The sequence below is a fragment of the Aegilops tauschii genome, chromosome 7, assembly GCF_002575655.3.
Source record: "Aegilops tauschii subsp. strangulata cultivar AL8/78 chromosome 7, Aet v6.0, whole genome shotgun sequence".
NCBI classification, from domain to species: Eukaryota; Viridiplantae; Streptophyta; class Magnoliopsida; order Poales; family Poaceae; genus Aegilops; species Aegilops tauschii.
The window spans coordinates 124,953,306-124,978,521 of record NC_053041.3 but is presented as its reverse complement, the minus strand read 5'-3'; the positions used below and the strand labels follow the sequence as shown (position 1 = coordinate 124,978,521).

General features: G+C 44.6%; 1 long non-coding RNA gene across 2 annotated transcripts; it reads right to left on the bottom strand.

Moving 5' to 3' along the window:
• Positions 1-3,680: 3,680 nt before the first annotated feature.
• LOC109732202 (uncharacterized) lies at positions 3,681-14,317 on the bottom strand. Of its 2 annotated transcripts, XR_005763799.3 has the most exons (6): positions 13,611-14,263; positions 13,355-13,439; positions 12,865-12,956; positions 12,557-12,663; positions 4,124-4,739; positions 3,681-4,032 (listed from the first exon to the last, which is right to left on the bottom strand). It is a non-coding gene; the product is annotated as an uncharacterized lncRNA (long non-coding RNA). The 2 variants fall into 2 exon arrangements; XR_002225320.4 differs by lacking the exon at positions 13,355-13,439 and having other exon boundaries at positions 13,611-14,317.
• Positions 14,318-25,216: the final 10,899 nt, after the last annotated feature.

Here is a 25,216-nt window from a genome sequence, read left to right as displayed (position 1 = left end):
ACACTATAACAGAATCGCTATATGCCCTGGGATCGCCATAATTTATGAGGTGTTCACCAAACATGGCCTCTCTAGTCGTCATATTTGACGTCTCGAGTCTACCTGTTGGAGTGTATTTCATATGGCAGTTGCATGTGACACGAAGAAAGTTACATGAGCCCTCCCACCTCACATGGGATGGCAAGAAGATTGGGAAAAATGTCTCGTTCGCAAGCGAGTCCCATGATTATGGAGGCTGCCTACTTGATGGATCTGAGTCTGTGCACCACTTCAGTAGCATGTATGATATATATGAAACACGCTACATATGAATATAAAAGTTGCCAATATGATGACTCCGCTATATTTATTCTAAACGTTCAGTTATAATGTCTAAAACATCCGCCAAAAAGATTGCCCTGATTAACTCGTGATCCTAGTTCCTCTCTTCATTCTGCGTTAAATAGCCACTGAATCGCACAACAGGAGCCGAGCGGCAACCGAATGGGTCGGCCCATTTAGCTCACTCTTCACTGATTTTGGGAACCATCGAAAAGGTTCAGGTTCAGTTTTAACTGGTTTTTTATTTTATTTTTCCTCTGTTCTTTTATGGGGCACGCTACGCATCGGCCGGCGGATCGCTTTAAAACATCCGTCGGCTCGGCGGCCATATCCAGCATTGTCCTCATCATTGCAACAAGGGTTGTGTTGCAGAATACTTTGCAACTGAGCTTATGTTGCAGAAACCTTTTGAACATAGGTGGTGTTGCGGATTATTTTTCTACACTATTTGTACAACATGGTGTTGTTGCGTAAGAATTTTTTGCAACATAGATGATATCGCAGAAAATATTTACAGTTTTTTTCATCTTCACTGTTTTTGCAAACATGGGTGTTGTTGTGGGAGGCAATTTGCAACACACATGATGTTGCGGAAAGAAACACGCAAAGAAGACACGCGTCACACAGAGCAGACGGCGGATCGTTCCGTGTGCGACCCTCCGGATGAGAGCAAGCGTTTTCCTTCTTTTATTTGTTTTCTTTGGCTTTTTTCTTTTCTATTTCAAAAAGTTCCTTTTAAAAATGTTCGTAAACTCTAAAATTGTTTGTGATTCCAAATTCATGTTTTCAATTTTTTAGTGTATTCAGAAAAGTTTTGAGAATTTCAAAAAATATTAACCTTTTGTAAAAGAAATTGGGAATTGAATAAATGTTCCTGTTTTCGACTTTTTAAAACTTCTGTGTTTTCAAATAATAGTTCACTGGTTCAGAAAATATTCAGATTTTTTTTTCAAAAAATAGTTCACTGATTCAGAAAATATTCAGATTCTTTTAAATAAATTGATTTTTTTTCCAATTTTTAAAATGTTCTGGAATTTTGAAAAAAAACAAACAATATTCCCTTTCATAAAAAAATTCATTTCCGGAAACTAACCGAAATAAAAAAGTGGCTAAAACCGGCTAGTGCAGTGACCGGGCTAGCTTGGAGAATATCATATGGAAACAAACATTCATTGAAAACCAGTGAAAACCACGCGAAAAAGATATTTCAAAGTTCTGAAAAAAATCTTTAAAAAATAACAGATGTTAAGAGGGTGATGTTCTATTGCCATGTGAAATTTCAAATACAAAAACATTACAGGATTTGAGCTATGAAAATAAGAAGATTAGCATTGAATAATGCTGAATAGAAACGTCACTATTCGGGGCTGAATTTATTTTTTCCATAGCTCACATCAAGTATAATGTTTCAACTTGAAATTTTGCATGTCAATAAAACATCACCCTCTTAGCATCCGTATTTTTTCAGATTTTTTTTACTTTCATACGTGGTTTCCATGAAGTTTTCTCGGAATGTTAGTTCCCATGTGATATTCTCCCGGGCCGGCCATGCAAAGCACCTACACAGGCCCCTTGAAAAAAATACTCCCTCCGTCTCATAATATAAGATCATTTTGCAAGCTAAAATTGCTTGGAAAACAATCTTATATTATCAATATCTATACCAATGTAAAAAGATCCAAAGGGGCAGATCCAACTGATCTCGGCCATCAAACTAAGTCAATCCAATGATCTAGACTGCTCCAATGGCGAGCGTTCAACGTGTTTAACGTGCAATTAATATCATACCAAATATTGCACTAATCACAAAATTAACACATAAATAATAGCATACCTAATATTTGCGTGCAATTAATATATTCACTAAATATTAACATGCGTTGCACATGCGCATTTACTAGTGGGGATGAAGTAGTATAACTTAAGACTCCCTCCGATCCAAATTAATTGTCGCAACTCTAATAAAAAGTTGTACTAGACATGCGGCAATTAATTTGTATCCAAGGGGGTAATTGTTTCTTAAATGGCTTTATAGCGTCTCTGTCTCCAACACTAAGCGTGATCTGGCAATTGCTTGGTTTCGATTCTTCCTTTCTAATAATAAAAATCTCCCCGGAACGTCGAGTGGCTCACACGTCTACGCCATATGCACTGACATCATTTTTTATGGTTATTACTACTCGACGAGAATCAATGTTGCCTTTTTCCCTTGTTGCTTTTCCTCAATCTAGGCTTCTATGACGTTCTATTTTGCTAGTGTGATTCTTTTGTGTGTGCATTGGTGTTAATTGTGTGTATGTATCATAATTATGCAGAGGTCTGATGATATTGTATTGTATATTGTCTAGACGCTTCATTATGAGTGTGTAAAATATATATTTTTAAGAAAAAGAGTAGGGATTGACGCAAAAAAAAAAAAAATTCTACCCCGGCGTGTAGCACTAGCCCACACATTAGAGATTCCCTTAGGAGTTAGGAGGCCTCTTAAGTTTTCACTATCAATATGTGACCTGCCCTCTGGTCATCCTTGTTGTTTGCAATGCCATAAAATCAAAATGCATCTAAGTGCCCTAGTTTGCAATGCATACGTTAATTGCATGTGCTAATTAAGCAACCCAAGTGCTTCCCGCGGGGAGAAAAAGGGTCAGGCGCTCGATGCATGATTTCATGCCGACGCCTTACCTGACACTATCATTCAAAAAAAGAATTGTTAATCGGTTGGGAATTCGACCCTATCATCCGTGCTAAGCATCTGTGTTGCATGTTGTGCCCTTAAGGAACACCATCGCGATTCAGGAACTGCACAATAGTGAAAAGAAGCCTAGCTATGGCGTGGCAAAAAATGCCTTGCTAGCGTAGAGACCCAACGTCATCAATATGGCGCCAGTGAAAACAGTTTAGTGATGGCGTTGACAGACACGTCAGCAGTATTTTAGTACTGATGGCGTGCCACCTGGCTAACGCCAGCAATATATTGTATTATCTATGGCGTTTATTGTAAGACAATGCCAACAATTTGTATTTTTCAGCAATAAAGAAAATATACCCTGCTATTAGTATATGTGCAGCCATTTAAACTTCTAATGATACGTCTCAAATCCACAAAATATACCTAACTATCTCTACTCCTAATGTCTCAGTCCGTACATCGTTTCGTTCGCTCGTACCAGAGGCCCACCCCTCGATCCCATCCCACTTCCACCGATTTTTTTGATTTTTTTATTAACCGAGACAATCCCCAAATAAACCCCGCAAAGTCCAAACAATATTAACCGATGACATCCTTTCCAAACAATATTATCCTTTCCAAATAATACTTTCCATACACAACAGGAATAAAATATTAACCGATGGCATCCTTTCCAAACAATATTATCCTTTCCAAATAATACTTTCCATACACAACAGGAATCAAATCGCTCGTACATCACAAACAGATATACAACGCCAATCAATCCTTTCGTTCTTTCCATCTTACACCTTCAATGCCCAAAAATAAAGCGACCAATCATACTCTGTCCATCTCACGCCTTCCATATACAACAACAAACCAATTTTCAAGACGTTTCTGAGCGGGACGGGCGAGGCTGTGTTTCTCCATGCTTCCAGGTCTCGATTTGGGATCCTACCAGTTTGCCATTGGAGCGGGTGGGCGAGGCCTATTTCTTTTAAAGTTTGCCATCGGAGCAGGAGGCACCGGTGCCGCCGCGGCTGCGAGCAACAGGTTAGCACCTACTGTTGTTCGACCGAGTTTAAACCACAGGGCAGTAAGCTGTGCACGCTTCACAATTTGCAACTTTACCTTTGTTGGTGAGTGCCGCAACTTTTCTCATATGTTCTCATATAGTAGCCCCAACTGTTCATTATAGCTCCAACGATGCGCACATTGCCTTCTTATGTACGAGCAAGGAATCGAGCTGTTAGATTTAAGGAAGAAGATGCTATTAGAATCGCAGTATGTAGCAAGGCTCAGATGGAACATGACCTCGCTGTAAAAGAGAGAAATCTCTGCGATTAGAATCTATACTCCCGTTCTTGATATGGAGAAATGCAAGCTTCCATTGTCACAATTTTTATAGATAGCAGAGAGAGGGTGTAAATCACTTCTTTGTAAATCACCTTTTAAGTTCTACAATGCCATATGGAGATATACAGAAGTTCTCAACTGTTTACTAAGAACTCTTTCCTCAAACAGTATGCAAGGGGATGAAAAGGTTACTGCCCTGTTCCTGCGAGCTCACAGATTTTAATGTGGCCCATTAAAACTCCTTGAGCTTCTTGCTGGACGTCGACTTCATCGTTTCTAAAATATCTTCCAGACTTTGATGTTTGTCTCTTCAATGAACTAGGAACCCAGGTAGTGATGCCTCGCTGGGGTATTGGTGAGCATGTGATCAGTTTTCTGCACGTTTTATAACCTGATGAGTGCATTCAACAACATAAATCACTTCATTCCCAGAGGAAAATCAGCAAAACTAAAAAATATTTAAAAAGTAGGAAGGAATAAATCCAACATTTGTTGCATATATATGTTTATTTATCACAAATATTGAGAGTTTAATCTCTGGTGCTTCCTTAGTGCTGAGCCATGGGCTTTTCAAATAGTTGATGTTAATGGGTCTGTGATATTGTATATTAAAGTATGTTAAATATAGTAGACGGTACTTGTTGTTCTGTTTTTCCAATGACAGTTGTCTGTGACAGTGATGTCCTCAAATGACTTGACCCCGTTTGGTTCTCGGTGGGAAAGGGTGAATCTTTATAAGCAACACCGACAGCGACAAATGGAGACAACAAATAACCTCCGACGCCCTCTTGGTGATATCACCAATGTTGATATACTCCCGAGCGAGGGTCCAGGTATATGGAATTTGAACAATATTGGTTTTTAGTAATTTGATTTCAAGATTGCTTTCTACTAATTTGAATAATCCCTTTCGCAAGCCATGGGATGTGCCCCACAACCATCGAGCGGCCTGTTTATTCGTGAAGCAACAATACCATCTCCCTCAACTATTGAACTCCCCAAAGGGAGTCCAGGTATAACTCATCAGCAAGGTTTAAATGCCTCTGATATTGGTTTTTACTAATTTGAATAATATTTCAGATGCCATTGTATCTGACCCACAACCGTCGAGCGGCCTGGTTATACATGAAGCTACAATCCCCTCTGCTGAAACCATAGAACTCCCCAATGGGAGTCCAGGTATATCTCACGGTCCACTTGCTTGTAATCTGGTTTGTTTTATCATTTATATGTTGTAGCCCTCATGGTGCATGATTGTAGCGGTAAATACGATTAACCTCTAGCTCCAGTCAACCGTGAGATCATTCATCTTGAATGTTCTGGTTCGGATGCTAATGTGTATCTATATGTGTACAATAACAGATCCAGCTACAAGGGCCCGGGATGCCAAGAACGCACGGAGAAGAGCAGCTTATAAAAAGAAAAAAGAAGAAGAAGGGTACCAAGAACAGATCGATAAGTTGAACACACGCAGACGGGAATCTTACCAGAAGAAACAACAGGACACAAGAGAACAAAGAGAAAATATAAATGCACAGAGGCGAGCAGCTTATCAGAAGAAGACACAAGACGACACAAACACTGGTCATGTCTTATCACAACAGCAAAGAGATATTATAAATGCAAAGAGGCGAGCCACTTACAAGGAGAAGAAGGAACAAATAAACACACAAAGACGTGAGACAGATCAGAAACATCGAGATAGCTTGACACCAGAGCAGAAAGGGGAGATGAGTGCTCAGCGCCGACAGCGGGAGAAAGCTATGCGGAACACCCCGTGTGCTGAATCCATTGCGATGCCTCGTCCTGATTTAGCAACCTCAGCTGCGGCAAGCACATGCAGTCACACCTTCAAAACTTACGGTATTTCTCGCATGTGTACTCCACATCTTTTGTTCGTATGCATTAAACAAATATTTACTTGCTCCGTATCGGTGCAGCCGCCTATAGTTGCAGTACGATGGACGATAATATCGTCATGTTGGGTCCTGCGCAACAATCCCATGGTGAACAAATAGATTATGCTCCTACCGTCACGTCGTCCCCCACATACATTCGCAACACCGAAACCGATGGTAGTTATCCCATCAGCAATCAGCTTTCATTTTTTAATCATTCAACAGTTATTTATGATAATTCAAAAATGTTGCAGGTGCATACCCTAAGTAGAACCTTTGGTGACAGTGCTGTAGATGGCGACCTCATCGAAAACGATGATCACCTAAAAAGTGTCGACCAGCAAACCAGTGATCCGCTAACAATAGCGGATAGTGGAGCTGACGAGCAGAGGCATGAGTCCAGAGCTCGGCTTAGGATGAGAGAGCGAGCTTGCAAGGGAGGTATGGCAGCGAAGAAGCGTCAGGACAAAATTGGCAAGCGAAAATCATGTACGCAGGTGCCACGTGGTGAGAGGAAGGCTCTGCTAGATCGTCGTAATGAAAGCTTTGCAAGTAGGGTGAAGACCCCAACCGCCAGGACCATCTCCATACCGAAAATGAGCTCAACGGGACAACCAACCGTACTTGAAGCACACGGTGCCTCAACCTCATCTAGCACGCCGGAATACACAATCAGGAGTGAAGGTAAGACTCCCATCCTTACTGCCCTTGCGTCCCTTGACACTGAACCCTCATTTATTGATTCGGCACCTGCGCAGACGACATGGACGCTTACCTTACTGGTCTCATGAATGATATTGATAATGCCAACCCTGACAACCTCTTCGACGATGAGTATTACCTGTTTGCTGGTGAAGGTATGTACACCAGCTTGAGCAAGATCCACATGTTGGGAGTATCGCATTAATTAGAAACATTGTTTGCAGGCTCGGCTGCTGATGACATGGAGCACGACGAATTGGAAGACTCAAGTCACAATACCTATGTCGACCATGATCCATTGGACTATGTGTACTCAAACCTCCCCGACAGTACACACATCCTCAAGCACGCCGTGAACTGCGACCACTGCAAGGCCAAGAAGTTTGTGTCCGAGGCCCCGGGATTCTGCTGTCGCAATGGGCAGATCGAGCTTAAGCAACCGGAGCCCATCCCGGAGCTAATGAGGCTTTGGTCTAGCACGGATGCGGACTCTAGGCATTTTCGGGAGAACATACGGTTCTTCAACGGCCACTTCTCCTTCACAACGCTCGGTGTTAGCCTGGATGAAAGCTACACAAACATGAACTCTGGGGTGTACACCTTCCGGGCGCACGGCACCATCTACCACAACGTTCATTCCTTCGGGACAACATCCCGTCCAGAGCATCTACAGTTGTACTTCTACGACGACGACCTAGGCCTAACCCATCGCCAACATGCCACCAAGCAATTAGATCAGAATGTTGTCAGGACGTTAGTGGACATACTCAAGGAAAACCCATACTCCCAGCAGTTTAGGAGTTTGGGTGCCCACAGGGACAACCTCGACAATTACAGGATAGACCTCAACACGGACCAGAGACTAGATCAACGGAAGTATAATAGACCTCTATCATCGGAGGTCGCTGCAATTTGGGTGGAGGGCACTGACCTGGCAAAGAGGTTCGATCAGAGGATTACACTTTGCGGGAACGACAACCAAATGCACAGTATACATGTGACGTCTGGCTCATATGACCCGCTCTATTACCCATTATTCTACCCAAGGGGTGAGCTCGGTTGGCATCCGAAACTACCTAAACGTGATGTCCCTTGGCCGGTTGTGCAACAACCAAGAGGTGGACGTGATGATGATGATGATGATCAGGATGCAGGTAAGCCTTATGCATATTCTGTCGTTTAGATGAATTGAATAGTTCTCGTATGAATTCTAATGTTCGCGTTACTCATCCATATGCAGAGGGGAATAGCAGGTTATGCGTCTCCGTGAGAGACTACTACTGTTACATGTTTCAGACACGACCTGGTATATTTAATCCCATACTCTGTGGAGCACGATTGCTCCAGCAATGGGGGGTGGACATGTACATCAAGATTGAGAGTTGTAGGTTGAAATGGTACAGGAAGAACCAGACAAAGATCCGTGCCGACCTATATAAAGGAGTTGTTGATGCAATTACATCCGGGGAGACCCAAGCAAGCGTTGTTGGAGTAAGGATTGTGCTCCCTGGAACGTACCCAGGTGGCGACCGCGACATGAAACGAAGACATATGGATGCCATGGCAATTGTCCATACCTACGGGAAGCCTGACATCTTCTTGACCATGACCTACAACCCTAACTGGGAAGAGATAACGAATGAGTTGTTTCCTGGTCAGACAGCACAAGACCGACCTGATCTTGTGGCTCGTGTGTTCCATGGCAAGCTAGAGGCTATGAAAGAGATGTTGTTCAAGAAGAATATCCTGGGTGTTGTTGTCGCACATGTATACGTAGTCGAGTTCCAGAAGAGGGGCCTCCCCCACGCACACTTTTTGTTGATCATGGATTCTGCCTATAAGCTTGTCGTTCCGGAGCAGTACGACCGACTCATTTCTGCCGAGCTCCCAGACAAGCAAAAGTATCCTGAACTCCATGCCTTGGTGGTGAAACATAGGATGCACGGACCATGTGGTGCTCTCAACCCCAAAAATGTGTGCATGCAACAGAATGAGTGCAAGTGCAGATACCCGCGGCTGTTCAATGAAAACACGGCACAGGGCAAGGACTCATACCCAGTTTATCGTCGTCGAGATGATGGTCGGCAGGCTAAGGTCCGGGGTAAAATGTTGGACAACAGATGGGTTGTGCCATATAACCCTTACCTTCTGCGGATGTTCAATTGCCACATCAACGTTGAGGTTTGCTCCAGCATAAAGGCCGTCAAATACCTTTACAAGTACATATACAAGGGCCATGATAGGGCTTCTTTCAGCATCGACCAGCCCGACACCGATGGAAACATTGATGAGATCAAAAGATACGTAGACGCGAGGTGGGTTACTCCTCCAGAGGCGATGTGGAGGATATTTGGCTTCCCCTTGTGTGCCAATGACCCGCCTGTCCTACAGTTGCCTCTTCATCTCCCGAATATGCACAGGGTGGCATTCAATGAGCAAGCTCACTTGACCGACGTAGTCGCCTCTGAGAATGCTTCCAAATCAATGTTGACAGAGTATTTCAAAGCTAACCAAAACCACCCGTGGGCTAGGAATATATTGTATAAGGATATTCCTGCAAGGTTCACATGGCAGAAGGGTAAGAAGTATTGGAAAGAGCGGGTGGAGCGTTATCAGATAGGTCGAATTGTGTCTGCCAATCCTGCCGAGGGGGAGCGATACTATCTGCGTGTGCTGCTAAACCATGTTGCTGGCAAGACATCCTATGAGGACCTACTCACCGTGGACGGTAGGCTATGCGGGAGCTTTAGAGAGGCTGCCGAAGGTTGGGACTCGTCGAGGCAGATAACACGCTCGACGACTGTCTTACAAAGGCAAAGCAGTGGGCGATGCCATGTTCGCTCAGGAGGCTCTTCGCAACAATTTTGGTGCACTGTGAGCCAGGCGACGTGCGTGGTTTATGGGATAGGCACTTCGAGCCTATGTCTGATGACTATCGGCGATACCACACGTGCCCGATTGAGGTGAAACAGATGGTGTTGCTTGACATCAGGGGTATGTTGCAGTCCATGGGCAAAGACATAGCTGATTTCGCTCTTCCATGCATTGACGATGCGTTCGACCCAACCGAGGCGAGGCCAGAGAAGTGATCGAGGAATCCAACGTCGATTTTGACATCAACGACACTAAATTGGCATCGTCGCTAAACTTGGAGCAAAGGGCTGCATACGACGAGATACTAGCTGCAGTTGAATGCGGTGATGGGGGGTGTTCTTTGTTGATGGCCCGGGAGGTACAGGGAAGACCTTCCTGTACAGGGCGCTACTCACCAAGGTTCGAAGCGAGGGAAACATCGCTATCGCTACCGCGACATCAGGCGTCGCCGCTTCTATCATGCCTGGAGGTAGGACTGCCCACTCGAGGTTCAAGATCCCATTGAGCTGCGATAACGGCGCCTCATGCACCTTCACGAAGCAGAGTGGGACCGCCAAGCTATTGAGAATGGCCTCATTGATACTATGGGACGAGGCCACCATGACTAAGCGACAGGCGGTCGAGGCACTGTACAGGGCGCTACTCGCCAAGGTTCGAAGCGAGGGAAACATCGCTATCGCTACCGCGACATCAGGCGTCGCCACTTCTATCATGCCTGGAGGTAGGACTGCCCACTCGAGGTTCAAGATCCCATTGAGCTGCGATAACGGCGCCTCATGCACCTTCACGAAGCAGAGTGGGACCGCCAAGCTATTGAGAATGGCCTCATTGATACCATGGGACGAGGCCACCATGACTAAGCGACAGGCGGTCGAGGCACTGGACAACAGCATGCGCGACATCATGGGAAGACGGGACCGACCCTTTGGAGGTAAAACTGTTGTGTTTGGCGGGGACTTCAGGCAGGTGCTTCCGGTCGTCAGGAGGGGGTCCCGGGGTCAGATAATCAATGCAACCCTCCGAAGTTCACATCTCTGGAAGGGTATGCGCCAGCTAAGGCTCGTCACCAACATGAGGGCTCATAATGACACCTGGTTTGCGGATTACTTGCTAAGGGTAGGCAATGGCACCGAGGAAGTTGACGATCAAGGAAACATACGACTCCTTGAAGATATTTGTGTGCCGTCTACAAGCGAGGGTGATGACCTGGAGAAGCTGATTGACCATGTGTTTCCGAGACTACATGACAACATGTCCGATCCGAATTACATGACTTCTCGCGCAATCCTCTCCACCACGAACGACAACGTCGACAAGATAAACATACGCATGGTAGAACGTTTTCGGGGAGAAGAAGTAATCTACCATAGCTTTGACAGTGCAGAGGACGACCCATATGGCTACTACGCTCCCGAGTTCCTTAATGGATTGACTCCCAACGGTCTGCCTCCGCATGCACTCAAACTGAAGCTCAACTGCACTGTCATACTTCTAAGGAACATTGATCCGGCTAATGGTCTGTGTAACGGGACGAGGCTTGTGGTGCGAGGTTTCAAGAGGAACGCCATCGACGCAGAAATCGTGATTGGACAACATGCGGGTAGGAGGGTTTTCCTTCCTCGAATACCCCTATGCCCGTCTGACAACGACATGTTTCCATTCAAGTTCAAGAGGAAGCAATTTCCTGTAAGGCTTAGCTTTGCTATGACGATTAACAAGGCTCAAGGACTGACGATTCCGATTGTTGGCGTGTACCTACCTAATCCGGTGTTCTCTCATGGTCAACTCTATGTCGCATTGTCTCGATCCACCGCGAAGAGAAACATAAAGATCCTCATTGAGAAGGAGAAGGAGAATGAGAATGGCAAGAAGCAAAGCAGTAAATCAAAGAAGCAAAAAAACCTGCCTTGTCCTTACAGACCTCGATGAAGAACATCGTCTATAAGGAAGTCCTTACAGGCTGAAGTCCACTCTTAGATATGACAGAGAATTTACTCTTATGCTACATATAATTTGGTGCTCTTCGGTGTTCTTGTATAGTTCTCTATCTTCCGATGTTAGCAATTGAACTTTATTATGTTTATACAACAAGTCAAGTACTAATAATATTGCCTCGAATTTGAGACTTTGCAAGTTGCCAAATTTTGCTGTATGTGACATTATTTTTCGTTTTGCTGGTTTGCTTATGTATATTATTCTTTTGTTGTTTTGTAATCAATCATCTACTACATCTAAACTCAGCTTTGTTTTCCTGCACAAATATTGCACACTGCCCCGGTCACTCCGTTGTTGTAAAACTAAACTCCACTGGAATATATTTCAGTTTTCTCTAAAAAATATAGTTAATTTACAAGTTCTGTAAATTTCATTTCCTGGTGTAAGGTTCAGGCATTGTGAAGTATATGGCATTAACGAAAACATTATTGTGTTCAATCATGTAGGAATTTAAAAGGAAAAGTTGCCATACAAGATTATTAGCAGAGCAAGTTGTTATTTGTATTTCGTAAAAGATCTAATTCAATCGAACAAGTACCCACATGTCCTTGTGATCAACTTTTCATGCAATGAAGACAACCGTCCATGCTCGTAATCTGGTAAAGGGTAGTGTAACAATGGATACAATAGCAGTCTTAATATGCTGACCAGACAATGAAAACTGAACCATATCATAGTATAAGCGTCATGTGAGAGGATCAATATAACATTACTGTTCAAATGAGTAGAGGTGTTTTACCTGTAGACTGTATTTGTACACTGCATAAGATCTGACCCCGGCAAATAGGAGTCCAAATAAAATAACCCACATGAAGCTCCAGCCAACTGAGAAGGCAACATGTTTGGCTGCGAGGATTTTATAAATAGCATTAGGCTAGCACTGGAGTGTGATACCAAATGAAACTGTGACATAGTTTCAGTTGCTAGCTGATAACATTATCAAAAGGTGTATGATTATTAGATTGGTAACAACCAAATTCTTTATCCTGGAATGCTCAATTGATTTCAATAGCTTATATAAGGGAGAAGTCAACAGAGAGCACTTACATAGGTTCCATTGATTTATGTGCATATCATAGGTTCCATTGGTTTCCATCTCTTTCGGGAAGCTGCTCGCTAACTTGTTTCACATAAAATCCCTTCATGAAAAACAAGAATTGTTTAATATAAGATGGAGCAGTACTGTAGTTGGCAATTTCAGAGCATGACTAATGATCCACGACAGTTCTCATGTTGTCAGTAGTCTTTCCGTAATGGCTACATCATCCTTCTTTTGGACCATTACTTGATTGTACTTGAATATCAATTGACAAAAATATGTACCTCTCCCAGTGTATTTGAAACTTAGCGATGATGTTTATTTAGAGCTTTTATTTTAGTTAACTGATAGTATATAATATAGCGTTTTAAATAGTGCACTCTGTTTATAGCATGCTAATCAGTCTCAATCTTACAGAATTAGGATAACTACAAATATATAACGCAGGCTTCATATTAGGATAACTACTGAATTAGGATAACTACAGATATATACAACCTGTACCAGAACAGATACTAATTAAATCAAGCTTGTCCAGGCCAGGCCCTCACACATACTCCTCGTCTGCATCATTCAAGGAAATCTAACAAGCAAAAGCATTGAGTCACATGCAAAATTAATTCAGTAACAACAACTTATGTTTGAGTATGGGCAGCTACGCCGTGGATGACCACAACGGATAGCACCTTATATGTGAATGGTCAGGGACGGATGTATGGCAGAGGAGGGTGCATAGATGCGTCTATGTGCGTACCGAATGGTGAACGGGAAGGGACGACCACTTGCCGTGGCCTTTTGATCGACGACGGGAGGAGCTTCAGGAAGTAGCAGACGCCCCAGTCGAGGAGCCCGCTCTTGCGGGTGCCAAGGCAGCTGTTGTAGCCCCTTGTACGTCGCTGGCGAGTTGGCGTCCCGCTCCTCACCTCGGCTGGCTGCCTGCAGAAGCCACGACATGACCAGCGCACCAGCCGTAGCATCTCAAGGGTCACGCCGTGGTTCACCGCTTAGAAGGACGCCCTCTGCCCGGCAAGCCGTGTCCACAGCACGGCGAGCAGCCGTGCCGGCTGCAGCTGCAACTCTGCCGCCGCATGAGACCGCGCCACATCGCTGCCTACCGCCAGCCCCGCACCCGTCTATGCATCAGCACGCCGCGCACAGGAGACCACGGCCTCCATCACTCGCAATCGGATCCGGAGAGATCCGTCGGGATCCGTCGCCGCCGCCACTGGTCTCGCTTCCAATCGCCACCAACGGCCGCCTTCCACCGCAAACGACGCCGCCGCATCGCCTCTACGCCTCAGGCCGCACCGCCGGATCACGCTGGTGGCCGCCACATGGGAGAGTGAAAGGGGATCGAGACAGAGATAGAGATGGAGAGGCGGAGGAAGAGTGAGGAATGGCAGTGACGTTTTGAGAGAGACTGGGGGCGAGTTGGGATAAGGCTGTTTTTTTTTTTTTAGTAACGGGGAAAAGGCTGGGTAGGTGAAAAAATAATTTGCTTTGTGTCACTCGTTTCTACTAATATAATTTTTGATAAAGATTTTTATTAATATAATAAATATCAAATATTGTGAATGAAGCTAAAGACATTCTAGATATTGTGCAAGAATTTGTCAAACGCATCAAGTAGATCTTAATTTGCAATAGATTTTTAGTTGGATCATCGCTCTATATGCATACATCGTCAATTTATCTTTTTATTTTATCAATTTATATTGTAACTGAAGTGGACTTCAATTATTATCCTATTGTGTCTGTTTTATCTTATCATTACATGTGAAGTTATGTTTACATAACTCTAGGAAAATATTTTAAAAACCCGTGACAACGAACGGGCTTTCCCGTACTAATCTTATCTCTACATATGAAGTTTATCATGCCTTATGTCTATATAATTCAAGCAAAAATATTTCAAAAGCCCGTGGCAACGCACGGGCATTCTACTATTAGTATAGTTTTCAGTAACTAGCTTGCTACTACCTAAAAGAAAAAGTTATCCGGTAGCTAGCTACAAGCAAAAGTATCGTCATCTTGTTGGGGAACGCAGTAATTTTAAAAACAATCTACGATCACGCAAGATCTATCTAGGAGATGCACAGCAACGAGAGGGGAGAGTGTGTCCATGTACCCTCGTAGACCAAAAGCGGAAGCGTTTAGTAACGCGGTTGATTAGTCGAACTTCTTCGCGATCCAACCGATCCAAGTACCGAACGTACGGCACCTCTGCGTTCAGCACACGTTCAGCTCGATGACGTCCCTCGTACTCTTAATCCAGTTGAGGCCGAGGGAGAGTTCCGTCAGCACGACGGCATGGCGATGGTGATGATGATATTACCGGCGCAGGGCTTCGCCTAAGCACTACGGCAATATGATCGAGGTGTGTAACTGTGGAGGGGGGCACCGCACACGGCTAAAAAATCAACTTGTGTGTTTGGGGTGCCCCCTGCCTCCGTATATAAAGGAGGGAGAGGGAGAGACAGCCGGCCCTAGGGGGCGCGCCAAGGTGTGGAGTCCTACTAGGACTTCTTACACTAGTAGAAAATAGGGCTTTGGTTCGGGCAGGGCAAGCCCATTAGTCCCGGTTCAGTCACGAACCGGGACCCATGGGGGCATTCGTCCCAGTTCGTTAGCCCAGGGGGGCGGCCGGGGCCTCGTGGGCATTGGTCCCGGTTCGTGGGGACCCATTTGTCCCGGTTCTAGGCACGAACCGGGACCAATGTGCCTCGCTCCTGGCCCACAACCATTGGTACCGGTTTCGGCCACGAACCGGGACAAATGAGTTGCCTATATATACCCATCGCCACGGCAGAGCACTCCACAGTGCTCTGTTTTTTCTGGCCGGCGAGGGGAGGGCATTTGGGTGCTCTAGCTCACCTCCTATGCACATGAGGTGTTCGATGAAATGTCTAAGCCACACTAGTTAATCTTTCTCCTCTCGAAACTCGACCCCCGAGCTCCATTTTTCCCGAGATTTGTCCAGGTTTAGCGGTCTTTCACGTCCCGTCCCCGTCTTCACCGCCGTCGATCGCCCGCGCCGATCTCGTCGCCGGCACCACCGTGGTGAGCCTCTTGTTCTTATCTTCTTTCTGAAAGAAAAAAATTCTTACTTCAGATAGATACTTGTCTAATTTTCTTACTGTTATTATTCCTTGTTATTATATAGTGCGATGGTTTTGGTATCCGCCCCCGTCGGTCCTCGTCCTGTCTATGATTCGGATGTGGTATATATTATCTTTTTATAACTATTTGGTTCATTTATTGTTTATGACAATTATGCCGACCAACGTGACATATATTTTATTTATCTAGGAGGTGGTTGAACCGAAAATTCCAACCGACCCTATTGTCGAGAGGTTAAATGTAGTTGAAGAAGAAAACAATTACTTGAAGGAAAAAATAATAAAAATTGAGGAGGAGAAGATGATATTGGAGTTGCATGTTGCGGATGTCGTCGATGATCACAAGATCAAGATGGATGCAATGTGGTTGAAGATTAGAAAGATTAGAAAATATGCCATTCATACCGAGGCTTGGTATCATTATGCAGTTGGATCAATTGTTACCTTGGTTGCGATTATGATCACATTTCTTGTTGCATTGAAATGTTTTACATAATTTCAATGTATGGTTTAATTAGATGCTCCGGAGAGCTATATGTTGTTCAATGAGAACTGTGTATGTACTTTGGTTTTAATGTGATGATGACCTTTTATTAATTTGGTAACTTATCAATTTCAGGGTCTTACAGCTCAAAATAATCAGTAAATGCATGAAAAATAACAAATGAAGTAAGAAAGGGTTGAAAATTGATGATGTGGCTTTAAATGGTGCATTTTGAACACAGAAGAACTCTGGAGTTCAAATAAGTTCAAAAAAATGAAATCCCTTTGTAACAGATGAGTTTCCGTATGAAACCGTGATACTTCGAAAGAGATTGTCCTTTTTGTACACGAAGTGCATCCAGTTTTTTCCGTAACCCTCTCTACTTTCTTGCACATGCTATGTGGGTCGAATGATGATACCATGCCAACTTTCAACCTTTTCAGAGTTCATTTGAAATGCTTATCAATTTCAGGGTTTTCTAGCTCAAAATAATCAGTAAATGCATGAAAAATAACATATGAAGTCAGAAAGGGTTGAAAATTGATGATGTGGCTTTGAATGGTGCATTTTGAACACAGAAAAACTCTGGAGTTCAAATAAGTTCAAAAAAATGAAATCCCTTTGTAACTAAAATCCCTTTATAAAACTCTAATAGCAAAAGGAATGAACTAAAAAGCTTTTATAAACCTCTAGTATTTTTTAAACTAAAATTATATAAAATTCATGCCACTGAAATTATCAAAGTATTTTCTGTTCAAAACATGAAAAGCAGAAAGAAACAAAATAAACTTTAATAAATAAGTAGAAACAAAATAAAATAAAATAAATAAGTAGAAACAAAATAAACTTTAATAAATAAATTAAATAAACTTTAATAAATAAGTAGAAACAAAATAAATTAAATTAAAATTTAATACAATAAATAAGTAGAAACAAAATAAAATAAACTTTAATAAAATAAAGAAGTAGAAACGAAATAAACTTTATAAAAGTAAAATAAATAAACTATAATACATTAAATAAAAATAGCAACAGTAAGTTTTCTGTTGTAAGTAGAAACAAAATAAAATAAATAAAGCAACAAAAAAAATAAAAAAAAGTGCCACCTACTGGGCCACCATGGCCTGAATACGACTAGAAACCCAACCATGGGCCAGGATTCAGGCCCGCAGCAGGCCCACAAGCACATCGTGACAAATTAGGCCCGCAAGCCTGCAGTTGAGAGGAGCTCGAGAGGGTTGGCGCAGCAGCGCTTATAAACCACTCTCGAGCTCTCTCAGCTAGCGAGGTGGGACTAAAGTTTTGGCTGCGATGCGGGCAGCACAGGGTCTTTGGTCCCGGTTGGTGCCACCAACCGGAACTAAAGGGGGGCATTGGTCCCGGTTCGTAGTACCAACCGGTACCAATGCCTCCCCTTTAGTCCCGGTTGGTGCCACCAACCGGGACCAAAGGCCGCCGATTCCCGCCCTTCGGGCTGCCGAAAACTGACCTTTGGTCACGGTTGGTGGCACCAACCGGGACTAAAGGGTGCATTGGTACCGGTTGGTGCTACGAACCGGGACCAATGCCCTGGGTATATAAGCAGGACTTGTGAAAATTTTCACTTCTCATCTGCAGTTGCCGCCCCGACGACACCGACGGCCGTCTCCGTCGTCGCCGTCGCCCCTGCCCCGGCCTCGCCGCACCCTGCCCCGGCCTCGCCGTCGCGAACGCCGAGCGCCCTGCCCCGACCTCAGCGCCGCTCGCCTGCAGTATGAGCCCGCGCCGTTCCCCTCCCCCCCCCCCGCGCCCCAACGCCGCCGCGCGCCCGTCCCAACGCCGCCGTCCGCCCCAACGCCGCCGCCCGCCCCACCGCCGCCGCCCGCCGCCCGCCCCAACGCCGCCGCCCACCCCCCGCCCCAATGACGAAGCAGGCCCCCTGTTCATATGCAAAAGTTAGGATTTTTGGTGATATTATTGTAGAATATGATGATGATATTGTAGAATATGCAAATGTTTGTATGTTCATATGCAAAGAATTTTTATTTTGTTCGTAGATTTTTTATTGTTTTTTTGTTCATAGAATTTTTATTTTTAATTTTGTTCATAGGATTTTTTATTGTAATTTTGTTTATAGGATTTTTTCTGTTGTAATTTTGTTCATAGAATTTTTATTTTGTTCATAGAATTTTTATTTTTATTTTCTGTTGTAATTTTGTTCATAAAGTTTTAGGATGAAAAAGAAGAAGAAGAAGAAATAAAAATTCTATGAAAAAAAAGAAGAAGAAGAAATAAAAAGGGAGGAGGAGAAGTTTCGTTTAGTTTTAGGATTATTTTAGTTTATGTTTAGTTTAGGAAGAAGGAAAAGAAAAAGATGAAGAAGAGGAGAAATAAATAAGAAGAGGAAAAAAGGAAAAAAAGAGAGGATTCTCCTCTTTTTTTCTTCTTCTTCCTTTTCTTATTTTTTATCGGGTATGTCGTTGTCGATATAACCCCCTCTCGACCGTGATAACTTATACCACGGGAGCACCCCCGGCCCTCTCGCTCGACCAAAACTCTCGAGGACACCCAAACCCTAGAAAAAAACGATGTCGGTCTCCTACCCCCTCCCGCCGCGCCCCTACCCGACAAACTCTCTCGAGGCCACCCAAATTTATCAAGTTAAAAGAGCGTTGTCGTCGAGGCCACCCCAAACCCTTGAAGCGTTTTCGAGGCCACCCCAAACCCTTGAAGCGTTGCCGATCGAGGCCACCCCAAATGTTTGCCAATAATATATCCATCTGTCATGTTTGAATAATAATTGCCATGTTGTAAATATTTGCAGAAACTATGGACCCCCGAGACGAAGCAACAGAAGCGGTGTTGGGGGACATAATCGCACACGGAAGTGATGCCGTCTTCTCGTTTCTCAACGACACCGATGGTCTGGAAGAACAGGGTGACGAAGCAGACTACGGTGATCGAACAATGGAGGAGGAAGGACATGATCATGATGGCTCCGGTGACCCAATGCCGGCGCAAGAAGGACATCGTGATGACGGCTCCGGTGACCGAACTGAGTCCGGCCAGGTATATATATTAGTTAAGCCTGTGCTGACTAGCTAATTGATGCATTTATTGTTTTGGAATATGTACACATATTAATTAACTCTCGTCTTTCTTCTTTTTTCTAGCCCTCCGGATCGAGCACAACTTCGGTAAAGAGACGAGGCCCGAAGAAAAAGTTGCGCTCGGATGAAAGGTTTGAGATCATAGAAATCACGCGCGATGGCATGCCGATTGAACCCATCCGAACAAAGGAAGCATTTGCTGCTCAGTGCGGGGTTCATGTTAGGGACAAGATCCCGATCAGCATCCACCAATGGTTAAAGCCAGCTAAAGAAGACCTTGAGGTGTCTTATGTCTCCGATATGCAGAAAGATGATCTTTGGACCGCGCTGAAGGCAAATTTCACCCTACCGCCAGAGGAGGATCCGGAGAGGCCAGTTAAAGAGCAATTGATCAAGTATCATGCTCTTAAGAAGATGGCAGAACTATTTAGGAGGTGGAAGAATGAGCTGGAAAAAATTGTCGACAAAGAAGAGACACCAGAATTCATCGGCCGGTATGAGAAGATCAGATATCACTGGCCCGCATTTGTGGCCCACAAGACATCGGACAAGAGTAAGAAGATGTCAGTGACAAACAAGAAGAATGTTGCGAAGAAGAAGCTTCACCATCGCACGGGGTCAGGTGGCTACCTCAAAGCCCGACCGTTGTGGGCCAAGGCTGAGAATGACCTGCTTGATAAAGGGGTCGAACCAGAGACATTGAGGTGGCCAGACCGTTGCCGGACTTGGTTCTTCGGGGTTGGCGGAACCTTGGACCCTGTATCAAGGAAGTGCGTTTGGACGGACGAGCAAATGAGAATACCAGTCACGAAGCTTCATGAGTATATCGATGCAGCCCAGCAAGGGACGTTCGTTCCAGACAGAGAGAACGACGAGCTCACAATGGCCCTCGGGAATCCTGAGCACCCTGGACGGACACGAGGCACGCCAGGCTCCGTTCCGTGGAAGGCTGGGTTTCCGGACGCAGGCGGTTACAAATGCCAGGGGAGGAGGAAGAAAGTGGAGCATACCCAACTGCAGGCGCTGCACGCAAGGGTACAAGGTTTAGAGGAACGAGAAGCAAATCGCAGCAAACGACCTGCCGAAGCTACCCCGCCATCTCAGCGGAGAAGCAGCGTGGCTTCCACCGAGCACCTTCAGCTGGAGCCTGTCTTCACGGCTCCTGCTAGCTACCCCGTGGATGCTATCACGGAGTCTCAACATTGCCACCTTATGACACAATGGACGAAATTCAAAGTCAAGGCGGTTGTTGGCTCTGTTTTACCTACTGAACCTGGCGCAACCTACCACTGCCGGCCGATTCCAGATGGATATGCTAGGGTGATGGTGGATGAAATAACGGACGGATTTGAGGACCTCGAGCTTGACCACCCTACCGGTGAAGGGGAGACTCGGCTGGGTTCTTCTCTGAAGACTCCATGCCTATGGCGGAAGGAGCTCATCAACCTTCCGAACTGGATGCCTCCGCCTCCTCCTCCTCCTCCGGCTAGTCAGGGCACTCCGCCTCCTCCTCAGGCGAGTGATCAGGGCACTCAGCCTCCTTCTCCAGCGCGTGGCGGCACTCCGCCTCCTTCTCCGCCTGCGCCGGCGCGCCCGAGCAGCCAACAGCCTCCTCCTTCTCCGCCTCGCCAGCAAGGGCGGAAGAGACCCGTCGCCGCTCCGGCTGCTCCGGCGCGTCGTAGTCCTTCTCCTCCGCCTCGTAAGCAAGCACGAAAGAAGACAGCCGCAGCCACTCCGTCTGCTCCGGCGTCTAGCAATACAGCCAGAGGCGGGAGACAATACAGATTTGGTCCTTCTCTGAAGACTCCAGAGAAGTTACCATACGAGAGGACCGAGGAGGAAAACGCGAAGATCGTGCGGACCGAAGTGAAGGATTTCTTTGAAGGGGTGAAAGCAAAGAAACATCCACCTCCGGAGGAGAAGATAGATCCTGTGAAAGCAAAGCGCACTTTGGATGCCCTGAGGAAACCACCAAAGTCTCCGCCGCAAACCAACTATGAGCGCATTACTGAAAAGGTATATCTCGAAGCGGAGCGGTCGGGAAGTACTGTCAGTGATCGAAGGTTAGCAGAACGACGAGTTGGGAAAAAAATTGCCCAGCTCGGAGAACAAGCGGACCAATCGTGCCCCCCGCTCAAGGTGTCTAGCGATATCGTCGCTAATGATCCGAGGATGGTGCCCGGTTATAGCAATCTTGGAGATTACCTGCCCGATGATGTACATTATGATTTCTTCGAGGTGGACGAACACAAATACCATTACGGGAAGCCTCTCGTCAAAGATGAAAAATCTCTAACAACGATGATGCGAAGATTCCATGATTGGTACATGAAACCTGCAGAGAGTCTGGGGGGCAAATACTTTGTATATGAGAGTTAAAGAGGAGCACGACCTCGTTGGAATTGATGTGTTGTCTGTTCCATTTGAGGAGTTCTTTCAATTTTTCAATCAAAAGGCCCTCGATAAATTAACGGTCACTTGCTACTGTCTGTAAGTACTACTTCTGTCATTAAGTCTCTATATATAGCTCAGCTCTTTCATTGCATGTATTTATAATTATCCTCACTATATTATGCAGATTGAAGATCATCGAGTGCAGAAAAGCAGAAATGTATGATATTGGGTTCATTAACCCAAATCTCATAGCTGAATTTTAGGTTAAAAAGAGCGCCAATGATGCCAAGGCCAACTTGCTCAAATCATTGATAATAAATCAAAACAAAGATAAAATACTCTTTCCTTACAACTTCAAGTGAGTGTTACTGTCTTGTGCATATTCGGTTTCCCTTATTACTCGAGCGAGGTTATAGTAATGTAATTGATGAGTTATGCATGTGTGCGCAGCTTCCACTATATTCTCCTGGAGATTAAGCTTGAGCAGGGACTGGTAACCATCTTAGACTCGAGACGAAAAGATCCCGAGACTTGTGCGGACATGACTAAAATTCTCAACAAGTAAGTTCAATCGATCATTATCACACCATATCGGCAACTTTTTGTTCATTTCCTGATATCTCAAGTAATAATTATTTTCTTTGTCTTGCAGGGTTTGGAAAAAGTTCACCGCAGAAGCTCCGGGACTGGAAGGAGCTACGATATACATACCCGAAAGTAAGTACTACTAGCTAGCTAGTTCCGCGCATCTCCCGTTGATTCTAGCTACTTTCATCAATGCCATTTATAATGCTTCATTATCAGTTTGATTGACCTCTATTTCTCGTAAAGTGCTTGTGGCAGGAACAAGGGAATGATTACTGTGGATACTACGTGTGCGAGTTCATCTACAATGCGACTTGCAAAGATAAGCGGGGCTACTCTAAAAGACAATGTGAAGTGCGTAAGCAATAATATTCACAATTTCATTTTATTACACCATCATTTCTGTTGAGTTTCATTAATATATATGTATTAACCCCCTTCTTCAAATTAGACGTGGCAGATGCGGAATGAACTCCTACCACAAGATCGCATGAAAGCAATTCAAGAGGAATTGGCGAGATTCTTTCTTGACCACGTCATCAATAAAGCCGGAGAATACCATGTTGATGTTGAGTTCATATATAATTAGGGGAGATTATATTGTAAGAGGTCTTAATATTGTATATATGTAGCCAGTAGCGTCGGATAGATATATGAAAAATTGTTGCTCGCGCAATCTCTTGGAGAAGGAGAGGTCGATATCACTTCTATCGGTATGCATGACGAACTTCTGTACTTAATGGTTTCCTTCATTTGCTTACTAGCTAGCGTGTCGAGGGCCTCTCTATACGTATAGTATGTAGCGTCGACCAAGCACGGAGATAAGAGAGGACACCTCTCTATTAATTAATTAGCTACCTAACACAATATATGAAACACCTTAATTAATCATACAAAACCCCCAACCCCCCCCCCTTCAGAAAAAAAACAAAAACCCTAGCCCCTGAACAGCTGACGCGTGGATGCCTATTGGTCCCGGTTGGTGCCACCAACCGGGACTAAAGGCCCTCCTGCCTGGGCTCGCAGCACCGGCCACGTGGAGGCCCATCTGTCCCGGTTCGTGTAAGAACCAGGACTAAAGGCCTAGGGCTTTAGTAACGACCCTTTAGTCCCGGTTCAAAAACCGGGACAAATGGGCCTTACGAACCGGGACAATAGGCCCTTTTTCTACTAGTGCTAGTCCTAGTAGGATTCCACCTCCCACACGAAGTAGGAAAGGGGGAAGGGAGAAGGAGAACAAAAGGGGGGGCCGGCCCCCTTCTCCTAATCCTAATCGTCCTGCTGCCCAAAGGGGGGCGCACCAGCCCCTTGTGGGCTGGTGTGCTTCCCTTTTATGGCCTATAAGGCCCATAACTTCTCCCGGGAGATTCAAGTAACCTCCCAGTACTCCGGAAAAATGCCCGAATCACTCGGAACCATTCTGATGTCCAAATGCAACCTTCCAATATATGAATCTTTACCTCTCGACCATTCCGAGACTCCTCGTCATGTCCGTGATCTCATCCGGGACTCCGAACAAACTTCGGTACATCAAATCACATAACTCATAATACAAATCGTCATCGAACGTTAAGCATGCGGACCCTACGGGTTGGAGAACTATGTAGACATGACCGAGACACATCTCCAGTCAATAACCAATAGCGGAACCTGGATGCTCATATTGGCTCCTACATATTCTATGAAGATCTTTATCGGTCAAACCGCATAACGACATACGTTGTTCCCTTTGTCATCGGTATGTTACTTGCCCAAGATTCGATCGTCGGTATTATCATACCTAGTTCAATCTCATTACCGGCAAGTCTCTTTACTCGTTCCGTAATACTTCATCCCGCAACTAACTCATTAGTCACATTGCTTGCAAGGCTTGTAGTGATGAGCATTACCGAGAGGGCCCAGAGATACCTCTCTGAAACACGGAGTGACAAATCCTAATCTCGATCTATGCCAAACCAACAAATACCTTCGGAGACACCTGTAGAGCATCTTTATAATCACCCAGTTACGTTGTGACGTTTGATAGCACACAAGGTGTTCCTCCGGTATTCGGGAGTTGCATAATCTCATAGTCAGAGGAACATGTATAAGTCATGAAGAAAGCAATAGCAATAAAACTCAACGATCATAATGCTAAGCTAACGGATGGGTCTTGTCCATCACATCATTCTCTAATGATGTGATCCCATTCATCAAATGACATTCTCTAATGATGTGATCCCATTCATCAAATGACAACACATGTCTATGGTCAGGAAACTTAACCATCTTTGATTAACGAGCTAGTCTAGTAGAGGCATACTATGGACACTTTGCTTTGTCTATGTATTCACACATGTATCAAGTTTCCGGTTAATACAATTCTAGCATGAATAATAAACATTTATCATGATATAAGGAAATAAAATAATAACTTTATTATTGCCTCTAGGGCATATTTCCTTCAGTCTCCCACTTGCACTAGAGTCAATAATCTAGTTCACATCGCCCTGTGATTTAACACCAATAGTTCACATCATCATGTGATTTAACACTCTATAGTTCACATCGCCATGTGACCAATACCCAAAGGGTTTACTAGAGTCAATAATCTAGTTCACATCGCCATGTGATTAACACCCAAAGAGTAATAAGGTGTGATCATGTTTTGCTTGTGAGAGAAGTTTAGTCAACGGGTCTGCCACATTTA